General features: G+C 32.8%; 1 pseudogene; it reads left to right on the plus strand.

Moving 5' to 3' along the window:
• The first annotated feature begins 653 nt into the window (after window positions 1-653).
• Window positions 654-23,552, plus strand: part of LOC120168850 — a 29,121-nt pseudogene continuing 6,222 nt past the window's right edge.

The raw sequence follows: 23,552 nt of genomic DNA on the forward strand, positions 1-23,552 counted from the left end.
TGGGTATATTTTTATATATGTGTGGACATGGTAGCTCTAGAAGTGAAGTGGGAGATGATAGGCCCGCTGAAAGCAGTAATTCACCTGCCCTGACCAGACAAAGTTAAGATCAGGCACCCTCTGGAGTGCCTGTAAGTGATCAAGATGTGTTCTTCAGAACACTGGATGCGGTATTGGCACGTTTTCAACCTTTTGTTACTTCAACTCCAAGAATGAATGTTGCAAAGGAGTTGAAGGGTTTAGGAGCACCAGAGTTTAGAGGTGAAGCCAAAGAAGGTCTTGTTACTGCGAACCTTTGGCTTAATGACGTAAAAATCATGATTGAGGGACTTCATTGTTCCGATCTAGAGAAGCTGGATGAAATAGTCTCATTGCTCTAAGGGAAAGCAAGGATTTGGTGGACCAACGTTACATTGAGAATGCCCAGTGTTCAAGTAACTTGGTCTTTATTCTTAGAAGAGTTCAAGCATAAATATATCAGAGATCAGTTCATCTGACAGATGAAGCAAGAGTTCATGAATTTGAAGAATCATACAGTGTATGAGTACGAATGTGAATTCAACAAGTTGAGCCGATTCGTTGCGGAGTTAATTCCTATAGATAAGGATGTTTGTGATTGGTTTGTTGAGGGATTGCGTCCTCGTCTGAAAGAGATGCTTATTGTGTTGAATTTATCTTTGTTTCAAGAAGTGGTAAACCGTACTAAAGCTCTAGAAATAGCTCAAAATGAGAGGTTCAAGGATTCCCGAGTTCAGACTTCGAAAAGATCGGTCGTAGCATCGAGTGTTGTACCATCAAAAAAGGGCAGAGATGTGAGTTCTCGACCCCAAGCGAGATCAGAGTCAATTGTATCTTTTGCAAGGGGATCAAATCAGATGAGGGATAGAAAGACACAATCAGTGGAATCTGGAGCTAGAAGATCTAACCCGAGCCAAGTCAGACAATGTCCACATTGTGGAAGGAACCATTCGGGGATATATAGAATTATTTCTGGAGCTTGTTTTAAATGTAAAGACACCAGACATTATTTTTGGGATTGTCCCATGTTAGCGGGTGAATCTGCTTAGCCAGAGAGGTCTGCCTCGGCTACACAGAGAGGAAAAGGTAAAGGTAGAGGAAGAAGTCAGTCAGAATCCTCGACTCCTCAAGAGATACGCTCCACAGCTTGGGTGTATAATCTTATGACTAGCGAGGATAGAGATGACCCAGAAATAATAGCAGATATCTTTCAGTTGTATGACAAGAATATGTTTGTATTGATTGATTCGGGGTCTACATATTCTTACATTTGCAGTAATTAGTGAAAGAATTGAATATTCCGTTAGAATCTACTAGCAGTGAGGTAATAGTGACTAATTTGTTAGGACGTAATGCTCGAGTTAATATGGTGTGTCGAGGGTGTCCCATACGAATTCAGGGAATTAAATTCCCTGCTAATCTGATGGAATTATCTTTTGACGAATTTGAGGTGATACTATTAATGGACTGGTTATATCGTTATTACGCTAATGTTGATTGTAGACTGAAAAGAGTAACGTTGAGAAGTTCAGAAGATATAGAAGTTATTGTATTTAGTGAAGGATGGAACCCATTGGCTAATGTAATATCAGTGATGTCGGCAAAGAAGTTATTGCTACAGGGATGTCAAGGGTTTATTGCAAGTGTGCTGGATGTGAGAGAAAAAGAGAAGGGGATTGAAGAAATTCCTATAGTCAGAGAGTTTTCTGATATTTTTCCTGTAGAGTTATCGGGTTTTCCTCCAAACAGAGAGGTAGAATTTCATATTGAAGTAATGTCGGGAACTGCACCTATTGTCATGTCACCATACAAAATGGCCCCAAAAGAGTTACAAGAATTAAAGATCCAATTACAAGAATTATTGGACAAAGGGTTTATTAGACCGAGTGTCTCACCATGGGGAGCTCCAGTTTTTTTCGTCAAAAAGAAGGATGGATTCATGCGTCTTTGCAATGATTATAGGCAACTCAATAAAGTAACCATTAAGAATAAGTATCCCCTCCCCCCAAATTAATGATTTATTTGATTAGTTAAAGGGAACTTCAGTGTTTTCGAAGATTGATTTACGTTCTGGGTACCATCAATTAAAGATTCAAGATAAAGATATTCCAAAGACAACATTCAGAACGAGATATGCTCACTATGAGTTTATCGTAATGTCGTTTGGAGTTACAAATGCTCCAACTGATTTCATGGATCTTATGAACCGAATATTTCAACCCTATTTGGATCGATTCTTTGTGGTATTCATTGATGATATTTTAGTGTATTCGAAGTCGGAAGAAGAGCATAGTTCTTATTTGAAGATCGTTCTACAGACTTTGAGAGAAAAGAAGCTTTATGCCAAACTCTCGAAATGTGAATTATGGTTGAAGGAAGTGACATTTCTTGGACATGTAATTTTTGCAGAAGGGATTCGAGTAGATCCCCAAATGATTAAAGTTATTTTAGAGTGGGAAGTTCCAAAGAATGTGTCAGAAGTTCAGAGTTCTCTAGGGTTAGCTGGCTATTACCGAAGGTTCGTTAAAAACTTTTTGATAATAGCATTACCCCTAACCAAGTTATTGAGGAAAGAGGTAAAATTTGCTTGGACTCCGGAGTGCCAAGAGAGTTTTGAAAAGTTAAAGAAGATTTTGACAGAAGCTCCAGTTTTAGTTCAACCCGAGTCTGGCAAGAACTTTGTAGTGTACAGTGATGCGTCCCATAACAGGTTGGGATGCATGTTAATGCAAGAAAGTAAAGTGGTAGCTTATGCATCGAGGCAACTCAAACCACATGAGATGAATTATCCCACGCATGATCTAGAGATGGTTGCAGTAGTATTTGCACTTAAGATCTGGCGTCACTATTTGTATGGTGAAAAGTGCTACTTGTATACAGATCATAAGAGTTTGAAATATTTGATGACTCAGAAGTAGTCAAATTTAAGACAACGAAGATGGGTGGAATTCTTAAAGGATTATGATGTAGTGATCGATTTTCATCCGGGGAAAGAAAATGTGGTAGCGGATGCCTTAAGTCGAAAGACGTTTGCAGCCTTAAGAGCTTTGGATGCCAGACTATCATTAAGAAGAGACGGTGCCATATGTGCAGAATTGACTCTCAAGCCATCATGGCTAGATCAAATTAAAGAATTGCAAGCTAGAGATGAAAAATGTTTAAAGAAGTTACAGCAGATAAGGAATGGAGAGGTTACGGATTATGAAGTGAAAGCTGATGGGAACCTATATTATCAAGGGAGGCTAATGATTCCAGATAATGATGAGTGGAAGAAAGACTTGTTAACGGAAGCTCATTGTAGTCCATTGACTATGCATCAGGGAGGAAATAAAATGTATATGGATCTCAAGAGTCAATATTGGTGGCCTGGAATGAAGAGAGGCATTACGGAATTCGTATCCAAATGTTTGATGTGTCAGCAAGTCAAAGTTAAACATCAGGTTTCGTCTGGACTGTTGCAACCTATGTCTATTCCTCAGTGGAAATGGAAGAATGTAACAATGGATTTTGTAACAGGGTTACCTTTGACCCCGAATAAAAGAGATTCCATTTGGGTGATTGTAGACAGATTGACTAAGGCAACTCATTTTATTCCAGTACGAGTTGACTTTTCCATGGATAAGTATGTTGAGTTATATATCAGAGAGATTATACGTCTACATGGTGTACCTGTTTCTATTGTTTCAGATCGAGATCCTAGATTTACTTCACAATTTTGGAAATCATTACATAAAGCGTTGGGAACTCGGTTGAACTTTAGTACAGCGTTTCATCCACAAACCGATGGGCAATCCGAGAGAACAATCCAAATTTTGGAGGATATGTTGAGAGCTTGTGTTATCGAGTTCAAAGGATCATGGGAAATGTACTTGCCTCTTGCTGAATTCGCGTACAACAATAGTTATCAATCGAGAATCAAAATGGCACCTTATGAAGCTCTTTATGGAAGAAGATATCGTACGCCTCTAAATTGGTTCGAGCTTAAAGACAAAGAAATTCTTGGTCCGGAGTTGATCCAGGAAGTGGAAGAAAAGGTTCAAGTAATTCAAAGTAATCTCAAAGCAGACAGAAATCATACGTGGATCTAAAGAGAAAGGAGATTAAATATCAAATAGGAGATAAAGTGTTTCTCAAAGTGTCTCATTGGAAGAAGGTTTTGAGATTTGGTCGAAGAGGAAAGTTAAGTCCTCGATTTATTGGACCTTATGAGATTATAAAGAGAGTTGGACCAGTGGCATATCAATTGGCATTACCACCTGAAATTGAAAAGATTCATGATGTCTTCCAGGTCTCAATGCTTTGGAAGTATAGATCTGATCCCTCCCACATTGTGACTCCAGAAGAGATCGAGATTCAACCGGATTTAACATATGAGGAAGAACTGGTTCAAATTTTAGCTCATGAGATTAAGCAATTAAGGAACAAGACTATTCCATTAGTCAAAGTATTATGGAGAAATCACAAAGTAGAGAAAGCAATATGGGAGCGTGAAGATGATATGAGGAATCAGTACCCCCATCTTTTTGTGCAATGAAAATTCGAGGAAAAATTTTCTTTAAGAGGAGATTTGTAACATCTTCAATACCGGGTTAGTGAATAAATTGTAAAAATTCAAAATTTGATGACTAAAACAGAATAATTGAATAGTATTGTAATTTGGTATAGGGTTAAATTGCAAAGAAGAAAGAATAGAAGGATAGAATGGTCTTTTGCAAGGAAAAATAATTAAAGAAGGGATTTATATATTAGCTCCACGTGGAAGAGAAGAAAGAAAAACAAGGTTCAAGAGTTCTATTCTTCTCTTCTTTTCTCCTAAACGTGAAGAGGTCAAAACAAAGGTGAGATTTTTCATGAGTTAATTGTTTGCTGAAATTTAAGTTTTTTTTATCCTTAGATGCTAATTAAGCTTAAGGAAAGCTTAATTTGCTTTAAAACAACAAGATGAAGGGTGTAGGAAGAATTAAAGATTAAGAGTTCTTGAATGGAATTTTGAAATAGAGTTCATATTGGAAATCAGATGTTGAATTTGACTTGTCATCGGCTTAATTAAGACAGACGAAGTGTTAAAATTAGATTTAGAACATGTTGGAAATTGAGGGAGATTCTTAAAATCTATGCAGAGGATTGGATTTTTAAGTTTAAGAGGTATTGAATGGGTATTAATTAGTTTAAGTAGGTATATGCAAGTTAAGGATATAAAAAGAGGGGAAATATGAAGTGTTGAGAAGATTATGAAGAGATTTTCGTGCTAAAATAACATTTCTGGGCTATGTGCATCGATGCACATTCAATGTGTATCAATGCATCAAGGGTAAAAACCCATAAATTATTCAATATGCATTGATGCACATGAAGTGTATCGATGCATTTCTTTAAAATAAAAACATCAAATGTCATTAGTGTATCGATGCACCCCCTTAAAATACAAACATCGAATGAGATTGATGTATCGATGCATAGATTGTGCATCGATGCACCCGTCAAGGGATGCATCGATACATGGTGTAGTGCATCGATGCATACCTTCATTAAAAGATGAAAATAGGTTTCTTTTTAGCCTAAGGAGTGATAGTTTAGAATATATTAATTAGTATACTGATTAGTGTCAATGTATTATTATGTAGTTATAGAACGTAATTTCGTTCCGGAACAAACAAAGGATTAGGATCAAGTCAAAATAAGCAAGGCCAAGGTGAGTGCATATCCTAGATGAAATGGAATTAAGACAAGACTTGCGATAAGTCTATCTCTTATCATTGAACTTATGATTTTATATTCATGCACATGCATACATATATATGTGTTAACGTTATAGTGATTTCATGCATTTTTCATTCATGATTAACATGGTATTATATGAATGAATGCCATTATCAGAGAATTCTTCCAGATATGTGAAATAATGAAAATGATCAAATAAGTTACTTATGTGTTTACATTGACAGTGATGAAAGAGATATGAAATGAGAAATGTATTTATAATTAAGCCCATGTTATTTAATATGAGAGCTATAGGTATAATTGGCATGCCAAGAGTCGAGGGATTATCAGTGGTCTTTTGGAACATAATGGTTCTTTAGAACAATCAGTGGTCCTCCGGGTGGTCTTTCGGGACAAATATTCAGTGCCCCTTGAGGGAATTATACGAGCTGTGGTGACAGCATAGTATACAACCTCTATGTACTCACATACCTTTGTTTTCCATAATGTACATGGGTAATTCAAATATAAGTTAAAGTGGAATTACCATAAGAATATATGTTTTATATTTGCATGTTATCGTCATATATGTTATAGTGAAATAGATGCATACAAATAAAGATGTCATGATCAGATGGTAAGAATGCATGTTCATGAATGCATTGTTATATATATATATATTTATATTATGCCTCACTAAGTCTATGACTTAGCTTGTAAGTGATTTACACATAGGTACCAAAGATCATATCAGAAGTAATTGACAAAGTAGGTATTTGGTTGTGTATAGAGTGTTGGTATGTAATAAGTGGTTAATTACGAATGCTCTGATCAATTTTGTATTTTGTGGTCTTTTTTATGTAAATTAATGTATTTGGTTTTAATGAAAGTTTAAAATTTCCCTGTTTTTCTTTAAGTGACAAAGTTTGAAAAGTCAATGTGACACCTCGGACTCATATTCGGGTTGGATATGGGTTAAGGGTGTTACACAGACTTTTGTCGATCAGTAACTATCTTGAGATTATCTTAAATGATATTTTCCCATTACAAGGTCCATTGTAACTCGTTCCTATTCCCACTAAGGGATAGAATTTAGTTACAATAATTCAGAAGGCATTTGATGCTTTACTTTAACTCAATGACATGTCAACCATTTAGAAACAAGCTTGATGATAACTCTTTTCATACATGTTTATAAACTCTTTCCTTGATAATATAAACATTCATCAGGCTTAACCTTAAAGTCTTTAGTTTCTCCTTATTTTGCTCGTTATATATTTGACAAGCACGATAATTTTCTTCTTTTCTCTAAAGGCCCTTTATTCAATCTAGCAATATAGGCTCTTGATCCTTTAATTCTTCAATAAAATCACCATCTTTCTTTAAATACAATCATCTATTCAAAACTCTCAGAATAGAAATGTCTTTCGACTTTATCGTATCATCTACTACATTAGCCTTTTCTGTTTGCAGTTGATAAGCACGTAATCATTCTTTAAGGGATTTAATTCATTTCCTTTATTTTCACTCCTTCGAGTCAACACATACTTTTGACTTTTGAGATAAGTATAGATATAGCGTCACGCACCATGTAGATAGGGGTGTTATATCAACAAAGTAAACACAACTATTGCCAACTCGAGATCAAGAGTCAGATAATTTCTTTCATGATTCTCTAGTTTCTTTGAAGCATAAACCAAAACTTTTCCTCTTGTACGAACACATATCTTAAACCATTATGAGACGCATTATTATAATTCACATAATCTTTTCCAGATTCTAATTATACTGACCTTGGAGTTTATGTGAGCATTTTTTTAACATCTCAAAGTTTTCTTGGCACTTAACAGTCTTAATAAATAACAAGTATTTCCTCAATAGCTTGGTCAGAGGGAATAATCATCGAAAAGTTCTTTATAAACCTTCAATAGTAACCAACAAATCCCAATAAACTTTGAAATTCGGAAACATTCTTTGGAATTTATTATTCGACTCTATCTCATGCTTCCTTCATATATATTCTTATCCCCTTAGTTGAGTCGACATGGCCAAGGAATACAACCTTGGACAACCAACATTTACACTTGGTCAACTTAGCATGCAATTTTTCTCCCGAATATTTGGAAGAGATATACAAAAACAGACATCGTGTTCTTCCCTGGTCTTACAACAGATCACAATAACATCAATGAACACTACCACCTATTAATCCAAGTATAACTAAAATACTAAATTTATCCAATCCACAAGTCTCACAGGAACATTTGTTAAAGTAAACGACATTATCACAAACTCGTAATGTTCATATCGAATTCTAAAAACTGTCTTAGGAAGATCTTCCTCATATTTAACTTATAATATCCCGATAGGAGATCCGACTTGGGAGATACCAATGTACCTTTTTAATTGATCAAAAGATTATCAATCCTAGAAAGAGTATATTTGTTCTTCTTTGTTACCTTATTTAACAGACGATAATCAATACATAATTTCATAGACTCGTCTTTTTTTCACAATAACACTAGTGCGTCCCAGATGACACGCTTAGTCTTGTAAATTCTCGTTCTTATCAATTGTACTAACCATGCCTTTAATTCTCTGAGCTCAGTTGAAGTCATTCGATAAGGCTATAGAAATAAACACAATATCGGGAGGCATCTTTATTTTACTTTCTACATCTCAATCTAGAGTTAATTCAGGTAAGTATTGCAGATACATAATTGGATACTCTCAAACAATTAGAATATCTTCCAACTTAACTATTAAATTTTGAGTATCCACCTCATCCACTAAGAAGGCTTAACAACCTTATAACAATAACTTCATAATAGTTACTGCCAAAATCGTAGTAGGGAACATGTTTACTCACTTTACCTACCACTAATATCTCAAAACTTTTCGAATTCTTTAAAATCAATCGCTTTAAGAGATAATTCATCATGACATGGTAGGGGAAATCAATCCATTCCAAAATTACATTCGAAAGGCAATTCTATCAAGTTTATTATAAATCAACACGTTGAATCCTTACCAGGCAATTACTGTCTACAAATACTACCCACTCTCACCTTCAAGTCCAAAGATTAATTGTATACATATCACTTAAGACCATTAGCAGCAGAATGTTTCATTCTTTCATCAATACTATACTTATGCATATACGAGGGTTTTCCTTAATCCAACATTGGAACTTCTCATTGTGCCAATACATCATCTTATTAGACTAAATATGAGAATGATGGTTAACAACATTACTATCACTATTAGCTTATTTTGAACCTCATGCTCGATAACGTTCTTCAAACCCTCAAATGCACACTTATTTTTTATACACTATACTTATTTACCTTTAAAAGTAATGAGTGGCATCAATCGAACCTTAAAATCACCAAATCAGTAACAATGACATCCTAATCACATATATACACTTTTTAACTCAAAATAAGCTCAGTTTAGTCCTAGAATCTGCTAAACATGTAGCTCTGATACCAATAAATATAACATCCATAACCCGTATATGAGAATCAATACGAGTTACATATGTCACATAAAAAAATTCAAAGCAATTCTTTAATTGAACTGAGTAAAATTATGTTCCATTCATACATCACCAGTTTCATAACTTGAACAATTATTATAAAATAATTATTCAGAGAAAAAATGTAATATATTATTTTTTATGACCAATTTAAAATCCGTTTCAAGCAGTGATAGACAGTTATGTTCTGTTCCATAAAATAAATAAGATTGTCTAACACGTTTGATTTAAAACCCAAGTTCAATATTTTTTAAGCATATTTTAATATCATAATATTTATTCATATTATTAATTATATTTAATACTAATTATATTAAGTAATTGCATACATTTCATTCTCGTATAGATGACAACTAGAACTTTTATAACACAATAGGATGTCATCATTGTTACCTATAAATATTTCCTTGGTGATTGATGCCAAGCTCAGCTCCTTACTCCTTTTCCTCTTTTTTCCTATGCGTGGAAATCATCACACGCTAAGTATATACTTAGTGAGGCAACCATAGAAATATTCAAGACAATGCAATACATAAATGTCAACAATAATGATATTCAATGCATTATGATCACTCTACCTAAATTTCCAATCATGCTACTGATATGAACATGATATGAATCACACATAAATTTCTTACCAATATACTTTCCATTTATTCCATAAGCTCAACAGCTTATTCACCTGTTTATCATTTGTTAACCAATAAACCATAGCCTAAAGTATAACTGTATGAGGACCCCAGTATAGGAGTCAAATATTACACCGTAGTGCTGAGGTCGAGCCTTGCTCACCTAATAATGCACCGTAGTGTTGAGGTCAGGCCATGCCCACCTTATACACCGTAGTGTTCTATATCGTGTGTCTTCGCTAGACACTCTGAGGCTTGAACTATGTGCCTTCGCTAGACACTTTAGTGCTACCTAATATGTAGCTGCTAGACTCTATAGCGTGCCATTAATACCACTGACCCTCAATAACATACTTGGGTATATAGTCTATATTTGTTTGTTCCATCCATGGCAAAGTATATCAATACCATGTAACCTTTGGGCAATTCATACCCGAAATAACATTTATGATAAACATCATATGTATTCATGATAACATCATGTGTAATTAAAAGTGATCAATGCATTCTATATTCACCTTTGACATATCTAGAATATATCAATTATATGTTAAATGCCACAAATATCATGACAATATAATTAAGGTAGACTTATCGCAAGTCCTACCCAATGATGTGTAAACATACATGTATAATATTATGCATGTATTGCACTCACTTTGAGACTTTAGATGCAAGTCAAAATATAAGTCTCACTAAGCTTTAACTTGATCCTTTGCTTCTAATTAGGTTAAATCCCAAAATTTGTCATAATTTCATATCCTGGTAGTTTGCACTACCTTTAAAGAAATGTAATTATTTATTAATATACACCTTTAAAAATTATTCTATTTATCCAATGGAAACTAGACTCAAATACGAATCTATCCATATAAGGAACTCTTTCTAGTTCACTTTGTACAATTTGTGGTGAATTTTCAAATTTGATCGGCAGAGTATGCTACCCCAATTTCTGACCTATCATCGGTTAAAAATTCATATATTTTTGTATATACCTCGAAATAAGTTTCCATTCATTCTAAACAAAACTAGACTTATAAAATAATCCAATGGTATAAAAATCATTCTCTAATATTTTTTGGAATTTATGGTGATTTTCTAAACTTATTATCCATAACTAAATTCTAAGAATATTTCACCAATTTGCATTTTCAGCTTGTTCACTAATTCTATTAGCTCACCAAATGCACATATATGCATGCCTCAAAAATAAATAACATTTTAGGAGTCACTCTTTACCATAGTAACTCCGTCACTGGCTCATCGCAAGTCAATGTTTGTTCGATAACATAAGTACATATTAAATTTGCACTCACATGATCTCCTTAGCTTGCAACCTTCTTTAGAATTTCTCATTTCATCCTTAAGCTTCTCCTTAGCTTTAATAATGTTTGATCTTGATTTCAAGCACTCACTCTCTATGAACATCATTACGAAACATATACAAATTCAAACCAAATGTTAGAATCTTACTAACATAGGCATACTTTGGAAAATAAATTCCAAACTAATTTTTCGATGCTTATTCGATACAATTTCCATGTCATAACATAAACGTTGACCTTAATACATCTAATTGACCACACAAGTTCCGTTTTATCCCAACTTCACATAACATTTTTACTTAAGCTCCCAACCTTTCCATATTTTTTATTTAAACCTCAACTTTTACAAGCTTTCCAAAATAATCCAAATTCACACCTAACTTCCATTTCAACACTCAAACATTAATTTCCATCATATTAAATCAACTATTGAACACTTACAAAACAATCTACAAATTCTCTAAAATTGTCAATTTGGTCCCCTAACTTTTTAAAAATTATAGAATAGTCCCTAAAATTTTTATAAGTCTTGTAGAATACTTCTTACATCATTTCCTGACCCTAAATAATTTTTCCATAATTTTTCTCATCCTCTATAGTCAAGGACTAATGCTTTGTATGTTCAAGATTTGGGTTTTCATGATTTTACTTGATTTTGATTCGATTCAAGCATGAAATCAACTTCGATTCGACCTTATAAAATCTCTACAATCAAATCTCTAACTTAATTTCATCAAAACACGTCTCTCCCTAAAGCTAGGGTTTGGCCAAAAATTTATAGGTTCATATAACCATGCACAAGTGATTTTAATCATCAATCATGCTTGGAAATGATTCTACAACCTCAAAAACATCAAAATCCTTCATCAATTCCATAAACTCTAATGTGAACATAAACCCTAGAATTTGGGATATTTAAACACAAACCAAATTAGCAAACAATAATGGTACCAAATGATAGCTTTTTTCGAATAGAACAATTTTCTATTTCACGACATGATCCAAAATCCAAAGGAAATAGCTCAAAAATGAAAAATAAAATTTCTCTTACCTTGGTATGAAGGACCACGAAATGTTGGCTGAAAATTGGCTTGGTTTCATGAAATTATGGTTAATTTCATGTTATTTTAGCCTTTATTTAATCTTAAATGAATAAAATATTCATTTAATAAGAAATATCCATATTACCCTTAACGAAACTTGATATTTACCATAATACCAAGCCACATAGACCTTATCATCTTCCAAAGTCAAAGATGGACAAAATATTTTTCCCTTTAAAACTTTGCCCATGCCATTTTCCAAAAATTTCAATCTTGCCATTTTCCATCCAACGATCCAAATTGAACATGGAAATAAATTCTCAAATCCAATGCTCCATATTATTTTCCATCATTTTAAAATGTGGAAATAATATTTCTAAGCTTAATTTTTCATCCTTCAAATATTCTAATAATTTATATTTGATCCGATTTATCGATTTTTTTTACCATACTTTATCACTTTCTAGTTTTTAACACATTTTCTAGATCAAGAGTCTGAATTCAATAAAATGTCACTTTCAAGGGTAAATTATCCATTTATGGAATAAAAACTATTTTTGAAAAATTACTATTTAGGTCACTAAACTTTTCCCAATTTTATACTTTGTGTACTAAACTTTCAAAATTTATATTTTGGTCACTAACCAAAATTTTGAGGAATTACATTGCTTATTTATAGGAATTTACTCTAGGAAGATACATGATGATTTGTATGAATACACATGCCCTTTATCTTCATGTTGGTTCCGCTAACCCTTTATAATGAGAGGTGTTGCTTTAATTTGAATGAATAAAGGTTTTATTGGTCAAATAGAGTAGGTGATTTTCACCCCCAAAAAATTTCAAGTCTTAAATTAATGATTTTAACTAAAATTCAATCGATCAAATTAAATAATTTAAATAAATTTGAGCAATTTCATAAGTTACAATTAAATACATGGACTTAAATCATGATTTGCCCATTTTCCCTTGCCTTTTAAAAAAAATTATAGTTTACAGGGTTTAAAACTCATGACCACTGAAACCTTTACAAATGCCTTCACCAATTGTGCTAAGATATTATAGTTAATGTGATTGATTGAAAATATCTAATAAGTAAACTAAAATAAATTTTTATTTCATTTCACTTCTATACCAAAAAATTAGCTTGTGCGAACCCACTTTTCTCTCAAAAGCAAACCTCCCTTGTCCTCTAAACCATTCTTGTTACCTATCTCCGTTAAGCCACCTCTAGCCAGCGATGGAGTGTAGTGCCATCGTAATCGGCTTCAACTCAATCCATGACCTAACTCCAACCATTAACCACCTAGATCAGCAGCCGTTCGACACAAAGGAAGAGGAAACCATTTAGCTGCTTCTTCATTGCTCTCGGTCGATCACGCGCTGATGAAGTTCATTGCCTACTCTGGTTGAAGTGACATCCCAATCCGACCTCAGCCTAACGTTTCACTTGTCGAAAATCGTTGACATTCATTGGGGAGAGACATTCGAAGGCTCGAAAGAAAAACCAAAGGATTTTCCTTGTTGTTCATCATGTTTCCAACCGTCTCCATCACCGATTTGCTTCACTGACGCCACCACGAGGCTCCCCATTATCGTGCACTCAAAACCTAACAGACGGGTCAACTTGCGATCGTCATTCTCACTGTATGCCATTGGGTAAGCATTTAGATCTCTTTTTTGTTTATTTAATCATGTTTTTGGTTATTTTTTGTATGATATGAGTTAGAATTGGTTAGTTGGAGAAGTACGAGTGATTGGTCATTCGAAAACCACCCCTTTCCCCATCATCCGCTCTTCTACGAGTCGTCCTTGCACGTGGGGAAGCTCTGTTCATCCTTGAACTGGTTCGAGTCAACTCAAACTGGTCTGAGTAATTTCAGACAGAACCGAGTCAACCTGAACTAGTCTGATCCATTGAGCTTGATCGTACTGTTGACCTACTCGTTGACCTGAACAAAGTTAACTTTGACTTTGACCAGTTTGATATTTAACTTTGACCAAAAAGTTAAAATTTCTGAAAAGTCATATTTTATGTTTTTCGACATCTTAAGTTTGAATCTGAAGTCTGTTTTGTTAAATTCGAACCCAAAAGCCTTGGAATTGACCCTTAAATCTAAACATACATATATAATTTAAGTAATTTAATTAAGTGCATTTAAGATAAAGTCAATGACTAGTTTATGCTACTGTATATTTAAGGTACCAGTTATTCTCTCGCCCATTCGTCTACTCGACCCGGTTCCTCCTGATCGTTCGTCCGTGAGAGCCTGTGATCACTCGTATGGTTATATAAACATGTTTAATTATCCATTAGTATATTACCCCGTAGTAACATTGTACTGTTATAACCTAGGTTCACGTACTGTTGAAGAGCGTAGTGAAGTAGGTGCTCGGTAGATTCCCAGACTTATTCCTTGTTGTGAGGTGTGTTTCTTGTGTGACATATACATGTTTTAAATATTTGTTTGAAGTACCATGTGAACATGTTTGTTTTCTCTAATTTGAAATGAATTGTTTGCTCTGATTTGACTATCATACAATTTATCTAATTTAAGTCTGACTCTTGATTTACTGTATTTTAAATCATGCTTGCCTGACACGTGTCCTCTTGTTACTATTTTTACTGATAAATAAATATATGTCTGAACTCTGAATTTCCTGCAACCACTGTTTACTATATGATCGGGGTACTCCGAGATCTAGTATGAAGTCTCTGCAGGTTTAGCTCTGATCAAGTTGATAATTCCTTATGGACCTAAGGCGACCCTTGGGTGGGCTTCTGGGCCTAGTAGGCCTAGTAGTAAGACCTTATGGACCCTAAGGTATTTCCTTAGGGTGGCTCATTTTCTTTGTGCATTGGGTAAGTCCTTATGGGCCTGAGGGTTGTCCCCTCAGGTGGGCTCATACGCTTCGGCTAGGGTAAGACCTTATGGACCTAAGGTGCTCCCTTAGGTTAGCTCCTACGCCCTTTGGGTATAGGGTAAGTCCTTATGGATTCAATTTTGGGGAACTGTATATGGTGTTCGGTTGGGGTGATTTTGTATTTTAAACTAAAAACTCTACTGATATTTTCATAACTCTGATAATAAATTGATTTTGAAACTTAACTGTATGTTTTATTTCTACACTGCTGGAACATACTAAGCTTCGTAGCTCACTTCCCCAAATTTTCCCCTTTTAGATACTTTTGGATAGGCATCCCGAACCTGATACTTGAAGGATAGACACATTTCCTATAGTATATTATGTTGTAATTTTTTAATCTTCCAAACTACTTTATTTTCTGTGAAATGTGCCCATATTTTGGAATATTGTTTTACGATGTATATTTCTTTCGCTTCTGATGGTTGGTTTACTCCGATACTAATTATGGGATATTTATTTTATTTTATTTTACTCGATATTTTATGGTTTATATTACTCGATTGAGATTTTATTGATATCAACTATATTTTTAAAGATGTTTATTCATAATATGGTTTTAAGTTATCAAAAAATGTTTTGAAAATTTTTATTGTAATCCGTTAGACCTAGTCATAACGTATATGATGGGTCTAGGGGGTTACAGTGATGGTCCATCTTGGCGCAAAACTTCATACATGAGCTTGACGTGCTCCTTTGTGGCCGAATGGTGGTGTGTTAGCTCTTCATGCCTTTTCGTGATTTTGGCCTACTTTAGCTAAAATTCCTTCACCAACATGCATCCTTTAGATTGATTACTCTCCATGGGTAGCAACCTTCATGAAAGGGCAAAAGTATGAAAATACTTGCTTAATCGATATAGTTTAAAAAGAACTTGAAAGAGAGAGAAACTGACAAAGTATAATTTGATTAAGAAATGAGATATGTTTCAAGTCAAATGCCTTGCCTGTTTATAGTAATTGAAAGGCTTTGGTCGAATAGTTACAAGGTGTTTCCACCATGTAGGTGACTCTAGGAAGATACATGATGATTTGTATGAATGTACATATCCCTTGTCATCATTTTGGTTTGGCTAACCCTTTATAATAAGATGTGTTGCTTTAATTTGAATGAATGAAGGTTTTCTTGGCTGAATAGAGTAGGTGATGGTTTATCTTACCACCAAACTTCATACATGTTCTTGGCATACTCCTTTGTGGCCGAATGGTGGTGTGTGAGCTCCTCATGCCTTTTTGTGATTTAGGCCTCCTTTAGCAGAAATTCCTTCACCAATGTGCACCTTTTGGATTGGTGACTCTTCATGGGAAGAAACCTTCATGAAAGGACACAATGTTTGGAATCACTCTTTCATGAAAAGGTAGGTTGTAGGGTGAATGAGCTAAAAGTGAGCTGGCCATAGATGCTTTGTATCTTGTAGAAGTATTTGGCAGCTCTTGGTGAAAAGATATGTCTCGGAATGACACCTCTTCATGAAAAGACAAGAACTGTAGAAAAGTGACTTTTTGCAAAAGTGATGTTCTTTAATGGAGGATGATATTCGTTCAGCTCCTCAGCTGATTTGAGTGGTCTAGTTAGCTCAATCAAGCTATGAGCTTAAAGTGTAGCTGAAAACTTTTCCTTTATTTGATCATGAGCTTCCCTGGAGTTGTCCTAGATAAGTTTCCATAGCTTTGGACTTCATTTGATAGCTTTAGACTTCATTTACTAGCTTAATTCAACTCCTATCCATGTGGTCGGATGCACTTTTACACAAAGCATAAAACATAAATAATTAAATGCAAAAGTAAAGCTTGTAATAACTTAAATATAAAGATGTGGACTATAGGTTAAAACAATAGTTTAGACTTCATGTTATGATGAAAGGAAAACTATCATTATAACCAATGACATAATATATAAATGAATATGTTCATATCATAGAAAATGATAGATGAAGTATAGAATATGAACATAAACATTATGAAGACAGAATATGAGTATGAAATAGGTAAACAAAGGATGGTAAAGAAAACTCACTCTTGTTTCTTATGAAATGTTGGAGATGCAAGAATGCATATGACTTGTATCCTGATTTGGATCACGTCATCCCCTTCTTTGAAGTGATTTATCCTCAAATCGAAAGGGTGTTTTATTGTAAAGTCTATGGTTTCCTTATGAATTACCTTATTTCCAAAAGTTTATTATTTATCTCCAAAAGTTATTTCCTTAGTAGGAATGTTTCCAATAGATCATTTTTCGAAAAGATCTTCATTAAAAGGCCTTTCTTTGTATTTGTATTGTTTAATGCCAACATTTACCTTTTTGAAAAGATTGTTCTCAAAAGTTACCTCCCTTGAATAGTTTTTCCCAAAGCCTTCAACCTGGAAAGAAAGTAAACTTCCACAAGTTTGTTTATTAATAGACATCATATTTAAATTCAAAAGGTACTTCCCATTCACTTCTCTTGGAATGCTAAAGGACATGACTTGTGAATCAAATGTCATGTTGTTTTGAATAATCATATCCTTTGGTAATCCAAATGGCATGCCTTTTAGATCTTTAATGATCACGCCTCTTGAGCTCTCATCTTGAAAAGTTATGTAGTTTGAAGTATCCTGCAAAACAAAAGAGAATTTTTCTTTTTCAAGGTTAGGTAAATCATTTTCAATCATCCTTTTTGTCAAAATTCATTCTCGGATCAAGCCTTTGTTTGAATAGGAACATGTGTCTTCATTCTTACCTTTTGATTCATCATGACTATTGATGAAACGATTTGTCTCTTGGTTGGAATTATCATGATGGTTGGTGAAGAGTCTTGTCTTTTGAACTCCTTCATGTGGATAGAAATTGTCAATTCCTTTAAGCTTTGTACCTTTCCAAATGATGGCTCTTGAGTACATGGACAATGTTCGCTTCATACTTTTAAAATGGATGAGTTTGATGCATCAATCAATATCACAACGACAAAGGATCTTACCATCAAATTTTGGTAGGAAAATACCATAAATATGAATCAAATTGTTGCAAAAATAAATCCCAATTAGAATATTATAAATTATTAACAAGATAAATAAAAATATCAAAAATATCACACTTGGAATGTTAATGAACATAACTCTTGGCACTTCAAGTAACACTTTTGGAACTTCAAGTGGAATAACCTTTGAAACATCAAGAAACATGTCTTGTGGATCAACAAAAGTCATGCTCATTTTTTCTTCAAAGGACATGTTCCTTGATTATTCAATTTGAAGAGATATGTCCCTTGGATTGTCCTGCGAAACAAAAAAAATAATATGAGAAAGTGTAAGGTTGGATAAAATATGTTCTTCATTCTCATTTTTAGCTCCAAATTCATCTTTCTCAACTCTCTCATTTTCAACTCTAACCTTTTCCTCATCCACTCTCTTATTTTCATCATTTTCAACTCTGACTTGGTTTTTATCCACCATCTTATTCTTAAAATTTTCAACTCCATTGGTTTGTTCAATTTCAAAATACTCTTCTTCATTTGAATTCCTTTTGGTCTTCTCCTTCATGGCTTCAAAGTTTTTCTTCAAAGTATTCTAATCTTCACTCACTTGACTAGGAGATAATGGTGTTAAAGTTATTTTCTTGTCATTTTGGACGAATGAGTATTGATTGGTGAAACCTTCGTGGATTGCTCGCTTGTCAAATTGCAATGGCCTTCCCAGAAGTAAATGGCTTGCTTTCATTGGCACCATATCACAAAGAACTTCGTCTTGGTACCTTCCAATTGAGAAGGGTACAAGTACTTGTTCTATGACTTTTAATTCTTCTTTGTTGTTCAACCATTGTAATTCATAGGGGCTTGAGTGCTTGGTTGTCTTGAGTCCCAATTTGTTCACCATGTATGTTATTGCAATGTTTGTACAACTTCCTCCGTCAATAACTACAAAACACTCTTTACCATTTACATTTCAATGAATGTGAAATCAGTTTGTTATTTATTGTTTTCCTCCAATGTTTGAAAATATAGAAGGTCACAAGAAATTATTAGTAATAAAGTATGAAAATAAAACCTTACAAGGATGCTCAAAAAACCTCACAAACTCTCTCCAAATAAATTTAAATTTCACTCCACTCAACACTCGTGTTTGTACTCGGGAATATGATATTGTCTTTTAACAATTCCCCTTCTGATCTCACACTCTCAAATTGCCTTTATTCTATTCAATCTCTCTTGTTAGGTTCTTAGAAGAACCAACTCAAGATTAGAAGAAGTCTTTCAAGTTTGTGTGTGTCAGGTGCGAAGATGGTTAGGATAGGAAAAAAGAATGATGTAAAAGGAAGGATTTAGAAAGAGGAAGAAAAAAAACAATTTGGGAACTTACAATCCAAGAACAACACTTACAAAATGTTTTCACGAGAAATAAAAAGGATATCTCTTCAAGTATGGTTGATGATGGTAGATGTTATTGTGCTTCCACTGTTTACTTGAATTACAACGATCCTCTTTGTTCTGTTTTTGAATTTCCTTTACTGGAAATTTGTTTATTCTTCTTTTTGTGTTTTTATTCTCTTTTCTTATGCACTCATTTGAATGATGTAGGAGCCTTTGTTTTTCCTTTGTTTTCTTTGCACTTCTTTTTCTTGTTGCACACCAATGGCCATTTTGTTGTCAATCTACCAATCCTCTGAATATCGTTTGCAATAGAAAGACCCAAACTCCCTTCAAGGATGAAGAAAGAATTAACTTCTTTGAGTGTTTACTCGATCTAGGAGAGATAATAAGTTTTGAACCCTTTTGAAATCTTAGCTGCAAATAAGAAATGATTAGTTAGAAAGATGATAATGATGAAATAATAAATAAAGTATTGAAATAGAGTATAAGGAAATATGATAGAATGATAAAAGTTGGATGTTGAAGAATGTTGATGATGTTGATGAAGTCTTGATGGCTTGATAGTGATGGACGACATTGGTGTTAATGATGATGATAGTATCTCAAATTCGTTAAAGAATAAACTATGCTATAAAGCCATAACCTTGTTCTTTATAAACTTGTTTTAGGGATAATAATGGTGACTTGAACCCACTAGATAAATTGAAGTATCAAAATGGAATGAATGAAGCCAAAAGTATGAAAATACGTGTTTAATCGATATAGTTCTAGAAAAAACTTAAAAGTGAGATAAACTCACAAAGTATAATTTGATTAAGAAATGAAATATGTTTACAAGCCAAATGCCTTGCCTACTTATAGGAATTGAAAGGCTTTAGCTGAATAGTTACAAGGTGTTTCGGCCATGTTAGAAAGATAAATGATGATTTATATGAATGCACATGTCCCTTGTCTTCAAGTTGATTCGACTAACCCTTCATAATGAGAGGTGTTGCTTCAATTTGAATGAATGAAGGTGCCCTTGGCCCAATAGAGTAGGTGATGGTTCATCTTGGTACCAAACTTCATGCATGTGCTTGGCATGCTCCTTTGTGGTTGAATGGTCTCTTCGGATTTAGGCCTCATTTAACTAAAATTCCTTCACCAACGTGCACCCTTTGGATTGGTGACTCTTCGTGGGAAACAACCTTCATGAAATGACACAATGTTTGGAAGCACCATTTCATGAAAAGGTAGGTTGTAGGGTGAATGAGCTAGAAGTTAGATGGCCATAAATGCTTTATATCTTGTAGAAGTATTTGGCAACTCCTAGTGAAAATATATGTCTCGGAATGACACCTCTTCGCGAAAAGACACGAACTGTAGTAAAGTAAATGACATAATATAAAGCTTATAATAACTTAAATATAAAGATGTGGACTATATGTTATAACAATAGTTTAGACTTCATGTTATGATGAAAGGAAAACTATCATTATAACCAATGACATAATATATATAAATGAATATGTCCATATCATAGAAAATGATAAATGAAGTATAGAATATGAAATAAACATTATGAAGGAAAAATGTGAGTATGAAAAAGGTAAACAAAGGATGGCAAGGAATCTCCCTCTTGTTTCCTATGAAAGGTTAGAGATACAAGAATGCATATGACCTGTATGTTGATTGGGATCACATCAAAAATAAAAGCCTATCGTAAATTAAAATACGAAATTATATTTTACCAAACACATATATTTACAAATGAATAATGACATGTTCATATTTTTATTTCTTAAAATATTTATGATATCTTAGTTTATCATTTAGTATTTCTTTTATTAAAATTGAAAGTGCAAGTAACTTAATATATTGTTTATTGTTTACGTTATAATAATATTTATTATTATAAATTAATGTATGTATCGAGTAAAAAAATGTGATATAAATAAATTCTTATATATTAAAATTTTAAAAATAAATCGAATCAAATTAGGTGACCAAATCAGGACAAAAACTTAAGTTTAGTGACGATTTAAAAAAAATAGTTTGGTGACCAAAACATAACCACATTAATAGTTGAGTGACTAAATATATAATTTACTCATGTGATTTTTAACAGAGTTAACTGTTTGGGGAAAATAAGGTAACGGTTTAAACTTCTAGGAGCAACGTCCCAAAAAATATTTTAAGTAACAACTCGGTACAAATGGTATAGTTGAAGGGGCAATAGTGCATTTAATCCTTTAACTTATATAACTTTAAATTAAAGACTAATTTATATTTAATCTACATAACTTAAATAATCAAATAACCATTTATTTAGTTTTGTAATATTACTATAAAATTATTTTAAAATTTAAATTTATAATATTTATTTATGATAAAATATAAATTTTAAATTATCTAAAATTAAAGAGATAATTTAAAAATAATTTTATTTCAAATAAATAATTAATATTATTTAAAATAAATAAATAATATGATTTTAAAAATAAATATTTTAAAATACTTTTATAATATATAAACATATATTCTTTAGAATGATTTTATATAAATTTTATAAAATATATAAATAGTTATTTAATTATTTTTATTTCCAAATAAAATAAAAAGTATTCCTTAATTTAATAATTAAATAAGTAAGTATTAACTTCATTATAATAGAAATATATTAAAAGTTATTACTGAGTGACTAAGCCTTTCAATAATAAATTTAAAGTGTCCGAGATTTGAATTTTATAATCATTGAGAATTATTTATTTTGTGATGAAATAATTATATAATTTAAATATAAAATTTGATAAAAATTATTGTAAATGACTAGTCTAACTCGATGGCATAGTTGTATCTGGGTCTGGACAAAAGGGGCACCTGCCCAAGGTCCAAAATTTTTATAATGCATTATACTTGTAAAATAATGATTTTATATTAGTTATATGACCCATTTAATTTCAATACTTTTTACTAAGGGTTTAATCTTTTCAATATTTATTATTATATGTTCAATTTTTCTAATATTTATTATTAGAGGTCTACTCTTATAATTTTATTTTTTCTAACAATTGTTATTAAGGCCCAATTTTTTCAATACTTATTATCATGGGCTTAATTTTTTTTTCAATATTGGTTATTAGGGGCATACTTTTAAAATTTAATTTCTTTTCTAATATTTATTTGTTATTATAAGTCCATTTTTTCAGTACTTTTATTAGAGGTTCAATTTTTTCCCCAATATTTGTTATTATAAGCATACTCTTAAAATTTTCTTTTTTAATGTTTGTTATTAGGAATCCATTTTTTTCAATACTTGTTATTATGGAGTTACTTTTAGAAAAAAAATTCAACACTTGTTATTAGGAACTATTACTTAAATAACGGTCCGTAACCACAACAACAATCGTTATGTAGTGGTAACGATATCGTCCAAAATTGTAATATCCACAACCGTTATGTCCATAATAGCATATGTTATTAAAAGTTCACAATCACAATACTTGTTGTGCCCGCAATATCATTATTTATCCGCAATAGCGATAAACACAATGCGGTCGAAGACATAAATGAAAATTGTAATTTAAATCCTTGATTAGAGGCCTACTTTTTTGGTTCGCTCGAGGGCCACCAAAATAATAGAAACGAACTTGCTCAATGGTTGAGTGCTTCATATCTTATGCAAGTAGCTTAGGTAAAATTTCTATTGGCAACAAACTATGCTTTCGATGCTGACGAAAAAAGAGAAAAGTGATGTAAAAAGTTTAAAAATAAAAATAATTGACATGTCAATCCATGTTAGCCTCACCATTAATTTTTTAACTACGGTGATTGAAAAGTGATTAAAACATAATGTTATATATGATTTTAAAACAAAATAACCGAGTGACCGAAATAAAATTAAAGTGATAATTGAAATATTAAATATGTATTTATCTAAATTATTTTTATATCGGTACATTAACCCTTTTTTTGGTTGAAATTAATTTAAATCTTATAAAAGTATAGGGAAATTCTACTTAACAACCTTATAATTTAAGGCTAAGGAAA

The sequence above is a fragment of the Hibiscus syriacus genome, unplaced genomic scaffold (genome assembly GCF_006381635.1).
Source record: "Hibiscus syriacus cultivar Baekdansim isolate YM2019G1 unplaced genomic scaffold, ASM638163v2 tig00111721_pilon, whole genome shotgun sequence".
NCBI classification, from domain to species: Eukaryota; Viridiplantae; Streptophyta; class Magnoliopsida; order Malvales; family Malvaceae; genus Hibiscus; species Hibiscus syriacus.